Genomic DNA, 7087 nt, shown 5'->3' on the forward strand with positions numbered 1-7087 from the left:
GCCGGTTGAGCTATAGGCGCCGAGCCTACACTTGTGATTTGAAAGTTGAAATCGACCATGTTTGCCAGCAGGGTTAAAAGAGGTATAAAATTTTAAATTCACCCTATTTACAAGCCTAAGTTATTATATTTCTAAGAACAATTTAAGTTCTTGAGAAAGGGTTGTTTGTTATTAAGGCCACTAAAGTATTTTTAAAAGAAACTGGGTCTACTGCGTTCAATTTATAAATGCAGTTAAAAATGTTTAAACATGTGTTAACCTAAAACAATTCTAAGAGTTAGAATTTAAACAGACTTTATAACATTCTTCATACAATGTTGGCACATAGTTACAGCAATTGGATTAGTTATAAGCAGTCTTTCTTTGGGGGAAGGGCACATTTAAACATTTTTATTAACTACAGAGGGTGTGATAGTTATGGGTTTTCTGTCATCCGGTCTAAGCAACACTGGAAAACAAAAGAGAAGTTAATTTATAACAAAGGTCATTAATTAAGAAGGCAGGAGGCTTTTCTCCCTGACATCGGATTCTCTCTTGCCATTGTACAAAACAAGAAACGTAAGAAAGCAAGCTAATCTATAATCTGAGGAGTAAGAGGTGGAACCACATGACTCAGATCGGATTCACATCTCTCTCTAAGGCTTAAAGCAGGGGTGGGGAACCGGCGGCCTTAAGGCTACACGTGGCCTTCCAGGTCCTTAAGTGCAAAGTGCCAATTCCTGAATCCAGATTTTATAGAGCAAATTCCTTTATTTTTCTTAGTACATTTTTTTCATCCTTTATATTTTTATTTCTAAAATGAATGTATTTAAAATACCAAAGAATAAAATAAGTTTCAATAAAATAATCTTCCCCCGACTGACCAGCACAATTAGAACATCAGGAAGCCACATGGGTTAAATTGACGGTGAGAGTTAATGGGGGGTTGAGTACCGAGTACACCTGTCTGTTACCGGCTTTTAAGACAACAGTGCCCTGAGTCTTGGTTTGAAGTGGAATTTGTGAATAGTTGCACAGCTCGACAATACTTCTTACTTCTGTCTGCTTAATAGCCCATGATGTCACAGAAGGCCAAGAGAATGAAGGAATAGGATTGGGAATTGCAATATTATCTTGTTTCTGCTAAAGATAAAATGAATTGCCTGCTTTGTGATACTGGAGTATCAACATTAAAGAAATGCCATGATCACTGGCCTTATAACACTCGCAAGGACCATAAATAGTTTAAATCAGAGGGAGAGTCACGAAAGGTTATATTGCAGAAAGTAAAAGATAGAAAGCAAAACCAAAGACGATTCATTTAAGCAGCAATCAGACCTGGAAATAATGCCGCCGTAGCCACTTAGAAAGTAGCTTAGCACAGTCAGGAAAAAAGGAAAGCCATTCAGTGGTGCAGAGATTGTGAAAGAATGCATTGTTGAAGTTGTAGGATGCTTCGACCCCAATAACATTTCAAAGTTCTAATGACTGCCTCTTCCAAAGAGAACTGATTCGCAGCATGCATCAGCCTTACGCGTAACAGAACGACTTCACACTATACTTCAAAAGGAAAATACATATTATTCAATCCCTCTGCATGAATCGACTGATACCACTGACTCGGCACGGGTTTTCTCCTTCATTTGGGTCATAATAGAAGATTTTCTTTGCTACAAAGAATTACTCACGTTGGGCGCTCTTGGGAACAGAACATGAGGAATAGATATTTTCAACACCCTTCAAGGTAAATGTCATGAAGTTGGACTGAATTTGGTAAATGTATTTAGTGTTTGTAGAGACGGTGCACCTTCCGTGACAGGAAAACATGAAGGGTTCATTGCATAAATATTAAAAAGTATCAACAGATCCAGACACTCTCATGTCTTTTCATTGCATTTTGCATCTGCAAAAATCTCTTTGCTAAAGCTACTATTTTTTTTTTGAGACAGTCTCACTATGTTGCCCTCAATTGAGTACTGTGGCATCACAGCTCACAGCAACCTCAAACTCTTGAGCTCAAGTGATTCTCTTGCCTCAGCCTCCCAAGTAGCTGGGACTACAGGCACCGGCCACAATGCCCAGCTATTTTTTGGTTCTAGTTGTCATTGTTGTTTAGCAGGCCCAGGCCAGGCTTGAACCCACCAGCCTTGGTGTACGTGGCTGGTGCTCTACTCACTGAGCTACAGGCATCGAGCCTAAAGCTACTATTTTAAGTGACACCTCGCAACAAGTTATAAGTGTTGATAATGATATTCATGTAAATTCAACACAGCATTATCGGTTTCATAACATGCTAAAGTTGAAAGATGAGATATTCAGTGTCAATATGCATATCATTGTAAAGTGTGCTATCACAGGGACAGGCGTTGGCCAAAATGTTATCCCCTAGAGAACAGATCGTTAAGTTTTATGAAGAACAGAATCAGCAATGTGAATTATTGAAAGATTTCTACAGGAATGCAGCATTTCTGTACGATAGCACGTCAAATCAAAATGATTTGAGTATTTCTTTGTCTTTTTTTTTTTTTGAGACAGAGCCTCAAGCTGTCCCCCTGGGTAGAGGGCTGTGGCATCACAGCTCACAGCAACCTCCAACTCCTGGGCTCAAGTGAGTCTCTTGCCTCAGCCTCCCAAGTAGCTGGGACCACAGGTGCCCGCCACAATGCCTGGCTATTTTTTGGTCGCAGCCGTCATTGTTTTGGCGGGCCTGGGCTGGATTCGAACCCGCCACCTTAGGTGTACGTGGCTGGCGCCTTAGCCACTTGAGCCACAGGCACCAACCTGAGTATTTCTTTGCAAGGCAAAACTAAGTCTATAGATTATAGGATATGTGGCAAAAAGAAAAATGCAAGCATTAAACAGCTATCTTTTTCCAAATACTTCTTCAAAAGGAAATTTCAGACGAACATTTTCCCCAAATGTGGAAAAAGGCAATAAAACGGCCACACCTTCAGCGACATGCTCTACAAATGTTTCTTTCATTTCAAGCACTCATTTCTGTGACTCTCATTCTCCTGCCTAACCCAAGTCAGGACACCCTTAAGGTCACACATGACTGGGTCCTCTACCCATCTAGAGGACCAGCTGAAACTGTGGACCTCCGTGCCGCAACCAAATATTCCAATGTTTTCCCACAAGCAACAGGCACAACGAACTCATTAAAAGATCTGTGAACTTTAAAATTAACAAATAGTTTTCATTTCTTGAAAGTACTAAGTATACAGTTGTTATAGTTTTAAAAAATAATGTCATTTTTATGTACCTCTAATTGAAATTTCGTGAATGCAGTCTTATTTGATGATAGCTAAATTAAGATGGCTTTCCAACACCAAAAGGTTTCCCACTCCTGGGCCTTTAAAGTGTTTGAAGGAGTGTCAACAGCTTTTCAATTATATTTATTTTCAAATTTAATTAAATTAGGTCATTTAGTTTTTAACTTTAAAAACGTTAAAATAATGTTTAAAGTTTTTATACTTAAAAAGACATTTTTCTAAACTCTTGTATTCTTAATCATGGTAAAATACACCATACAATTTACCACTTTAACCATTTTTAAGTGTTCAGTGATACTAATTACATTCACATCATAGAATTATTTTCATCTTGCAAAACTAAAATTCTATACCCATTAAACAACAACTTTTCATTCCCCTCTCTTCAGCCCCCAGCTACCATCTTCCAAGCACCTACTATGTGCCAAGGGCTTCACATGTTTTATCTCATTTCATTCTTATAACAATCCCGTGAAAAAGATAGTTTCATCACTCCCATTTTATAGATGGGAAAATCAAGGCACAGAAAAGCAATGGTAGCACCAGGATTCAGATCCAGGCCTGTCCAACTCCATGGTTCTTGACTATATCCTACTAGAACCCAAGTTCCCTGCCCTGCCAAGGAATGGAAGATTGGACTCCTAGTTAGCCTGCTTCTTCCTCTGAGTGCTAAGAGGCTGTTTCAGGTTCCTTTGTAAGTGGCATCTTCTGCTGAAAACTGCATATGGCACAGCCACACAGCACTTAGAGAGATGCTTCCCCGAGGCATCGGGGTAAGGACAGAAGGCTCTAACTCCAAGATCTCTGGGACCTACCCCAGAAAGTTCTTTAACTTTCAGTTTCTCTCTCTCAAAGGTAAGTCCCCCTGACTCACCTGGGTCCTCATCACCTGTCACCTGAAGCACAGCCTTATACCTGCTCTCAGTCCCTTCCACCCAGCCTCACAGCAGTCAGGGAGAGGGAACCTCCATCCCACGGGTTCCTCCTACCCACAACATCCAGGCAGAACTCTCTCTGGCCTCCGTATCTTAACCCCAGACCTCACTTGACCTTGTCCCCAAAACATCTGCCCCCCATTTACCCTACACCCACCCCCATTCAAGCTTCCACACTTCCTTTGCTTGGCTGTGCTCTACCTCCCGCCAGGAATGTCCATCCTCCACCTCTGCTTGTCAAACTCCTGCCCATCCTTCAAAGGGGAGCTCAAAGGCCACCTCTTCCAGGAAGCCTTCCCTTCTTGCTTTAGAATTAACCTTTCCTCCTCCGATGAAGCAGAGGGTGGGCATGAATCCCAACAGCATCTGCCTTTTTTTTTTTTTTTTTTTTTTGCAGGAAGGCTTTCTCCACCTGTAGGCAATGGACAGTGAGTTCTATGAATTCCCCACCCCCAGCAGGCACAGCCCTGGCACCATGACTCCACCTCCCGCTCTGGGATAACTCTGAGGTTTGTGCTCCACAAACCCCCGGAGCATCCCATTGGGATCAAGCCCCCCGTTACCCATGGCAGTAAATGCCTGATACTGAACTCTTCATTGACCCCCTCCCCAGCCTCTGCTGTCTGGATCCCTCACTCCACTACCAGTGTTGCCTGGAGCTGCTCTCAAATGAACAACTCAAGCTGAATTTCTGTCTTGGTGTGTTTCCAGGGGAATCCACACTAAGCAGCTTGTTCACTCCCTCTCTGTGTTTATCTGATGCCTTTGCTGTCACACTGGCCACCAGAGTCAAAACCATTAAAAGCATAGGCTTGGGCTCAGCACCTGTAGCTCAGCAACTAAGGCACCAGCCACATACACCAGAGCTGGTGGGTTCGAATCCAGCCCGGGCTGCCAAACAACAACAACTATAACCAAAAAATAACCAGGCGTTGTGGCAGGCGCTTGTAGTCCCAGCTAGTTGGGAGGCTGAGGCAAAAGGATCTCTTAAACCCAAGAGTTTGAGGTTGCTGTGAGCAGTGACACCCCATCACTCTACCCAGGGCAACAGCTTGAGACTGTCTCAAAAAAAAAAAAAAAAAAGGCACAGGTGAATCCAGCACTTCCTATGTGCTGGCCCTTTCTGTGCACTGTCTTGTTTAAACCTCATGACAACCTAGGAATTAGGTGCCTTGATTAGCCCTTATTTCACAGAGAAGAAAATTGAGACTCAAGTAAGATGACTTGCCCAAGTTCTCACAAACCAGCAAGTGGAAGGGCTGAGATTTAAATCTGGGCAGACTGACTCTATAAAGATGAAAAATTCAGCCACTCCATGGGGTGTAGCAGAAATAATTACAGCATCTGCCTCCCAGGTGGCTATAAAGACCCGCCAAGTGGTCTCCTTATATAAAGGGGTGTGTGTGTGTGTGTGTGTGTGTGTGTGTGTGTATAGCTGCTCTTGCTACATTGCTCATAAGGATGGGCCCGTGGCCCTCCTCCCGCCCAGCACAGTACTTGACACATGCTCAGTGATGGTTAAGTGTTAAAATGAATCAACGTGTGGGAGGTAGATAGGTTGACTTGTCAATGGGGCGCCCTGACTCAATCCTGGGATATCCAGGGGAAAGCTGACAGACAGACAATCCCTGGAGTTTCATGCAAACCACAGAAGAAGGCCGGGCACTATGGCTCATGCCTGTAATCCTGCACTCTGGGAGGCTGAGGCAGGTGGATTGCTTGAGCTCATGAGTTGGAGACCAGCCTGAGCAAAGGCAAGACCCCTCCCCCGCGTCTCTACTAAAAGACGGTGGCTTGAGCTCAAGAATTGGAAGTTCCTGGAGGTTGCTGTGAGCTATGATGTCAAGGCACTCTACCCAGGGTGACAGCTTACAACTCTGTCTCAAAAAAAAAAAAAAACCATGGAAGATGGAAAAAACCTAGAGACACCAGAAAAGAACCCAGAGGCACGTGGACAGGCTGGAGTAGGCCTATGCATTCCAGAGTCAACAGATGGGAGGGATTAAACTCCTTGAACTTTGATATGTAATTAGATTAGGGAACCTGGTTTACTTACCACTGCGGGGATAGAACTAACTTCTTCCTCCCCATTTCTAAACCGCCTGCCATTTACCCAGCCTCTCTCTCCATCCAATCTTCCTGGGGACTTTCGGTTCTTTTGCATATGTACCTTTGGTGGAAATCCATAAAAGCCTTCCGAAGAGGCCAGAGAGAAGCTGCATTTTCTCAGTCTACTCGGCCTGCGTTAATGTAAGCCTTCTCCAAGCACTCTCAGACATGTTTTAAGCTGGCATGAGTAATTTATTTTCAGCCAAGTTTTCTCAGCCAGTTTCAAACCAGGTCGAGGTTCACGCACAAAGACACCCCCCCACACACATATAAGAAAAAGTAAATAAAATAAACAAATAAATAATAAAACGACAGCCAAACTTACAGGACAAAGTCATTAAGGTAACAGAACAGGCCTAAAGGATGAAGCTTAAAGGACTTTCCTTTCTACCAAAAGGCTGTGTGACCTTGGGCAAGTCACTGCCCCTCTCTGGGACCCAGTCACCCTTCTCTGGGCCCCTGTTCAGGGAGAAAAATCCTACTCCAAGGGACCACGGCACTGACCTCACACAAATGTAGCCTCTGAATTCTGACACGAACCACAGAAGAAAGAGGGTCCCAAGAGCTGAAGGAAGGTGCTGAGTGAGGTTGGATAAAGGCACCTGCACCTTGACCTCTCAAGATCCTGTCTGGCCGCATGGCTCTCTGGATGACTCTGGCTAGAAAACGCCTCCTGGCTGCTTCTAAGATGAGGATCTGGTGCCACCTTGTGGTCACCCCCGCTTTCTTTTCCTTGTACCGCATTTTGCTACCAACCCCACAGGTGCCCTCTGGGAACTCCAGAGCAATTCC

The 7087-nt window shown here is 43.8% G+C and overlaps 1 long non-coding RNA gene across 1 annotated transcript in view; it reads right to left on the bottom strand.

Annotated features, from left to right (window-relative positions):
- Positions 1-6828, bottom strand: part of LOC111723226 — a 16484-nt gene extending 9656 nt beyond the window's left edge. Inside the window, exon 1 of the long non-coding RNA XR_002771810.1 lies at positions 6800-6828. This is a non-coding gene — a long non-coding RNA (uncharacterized LOC111723226). The remainder of the gene's footprint in view (positions 1-6799) is intronic.
- Positions 6829-7087: the final 259 nt, after the last annotated feature.

Source organism: Otolemur garnettii, unplaced genomic scaffold (genome assembly GCF_000181295.1).
Source record: "Otolemur garnettii isolate 467f Iridium unplaced genomic scaffold, OtoGar3 scaffold00009, whole genome shotgun sequence".
Lineage (NCBI taxonomy): Eukaryota > Metazoa > Chordata > Mammalia > Primates > Galagidae > Otolemur > Otolemur garnettii.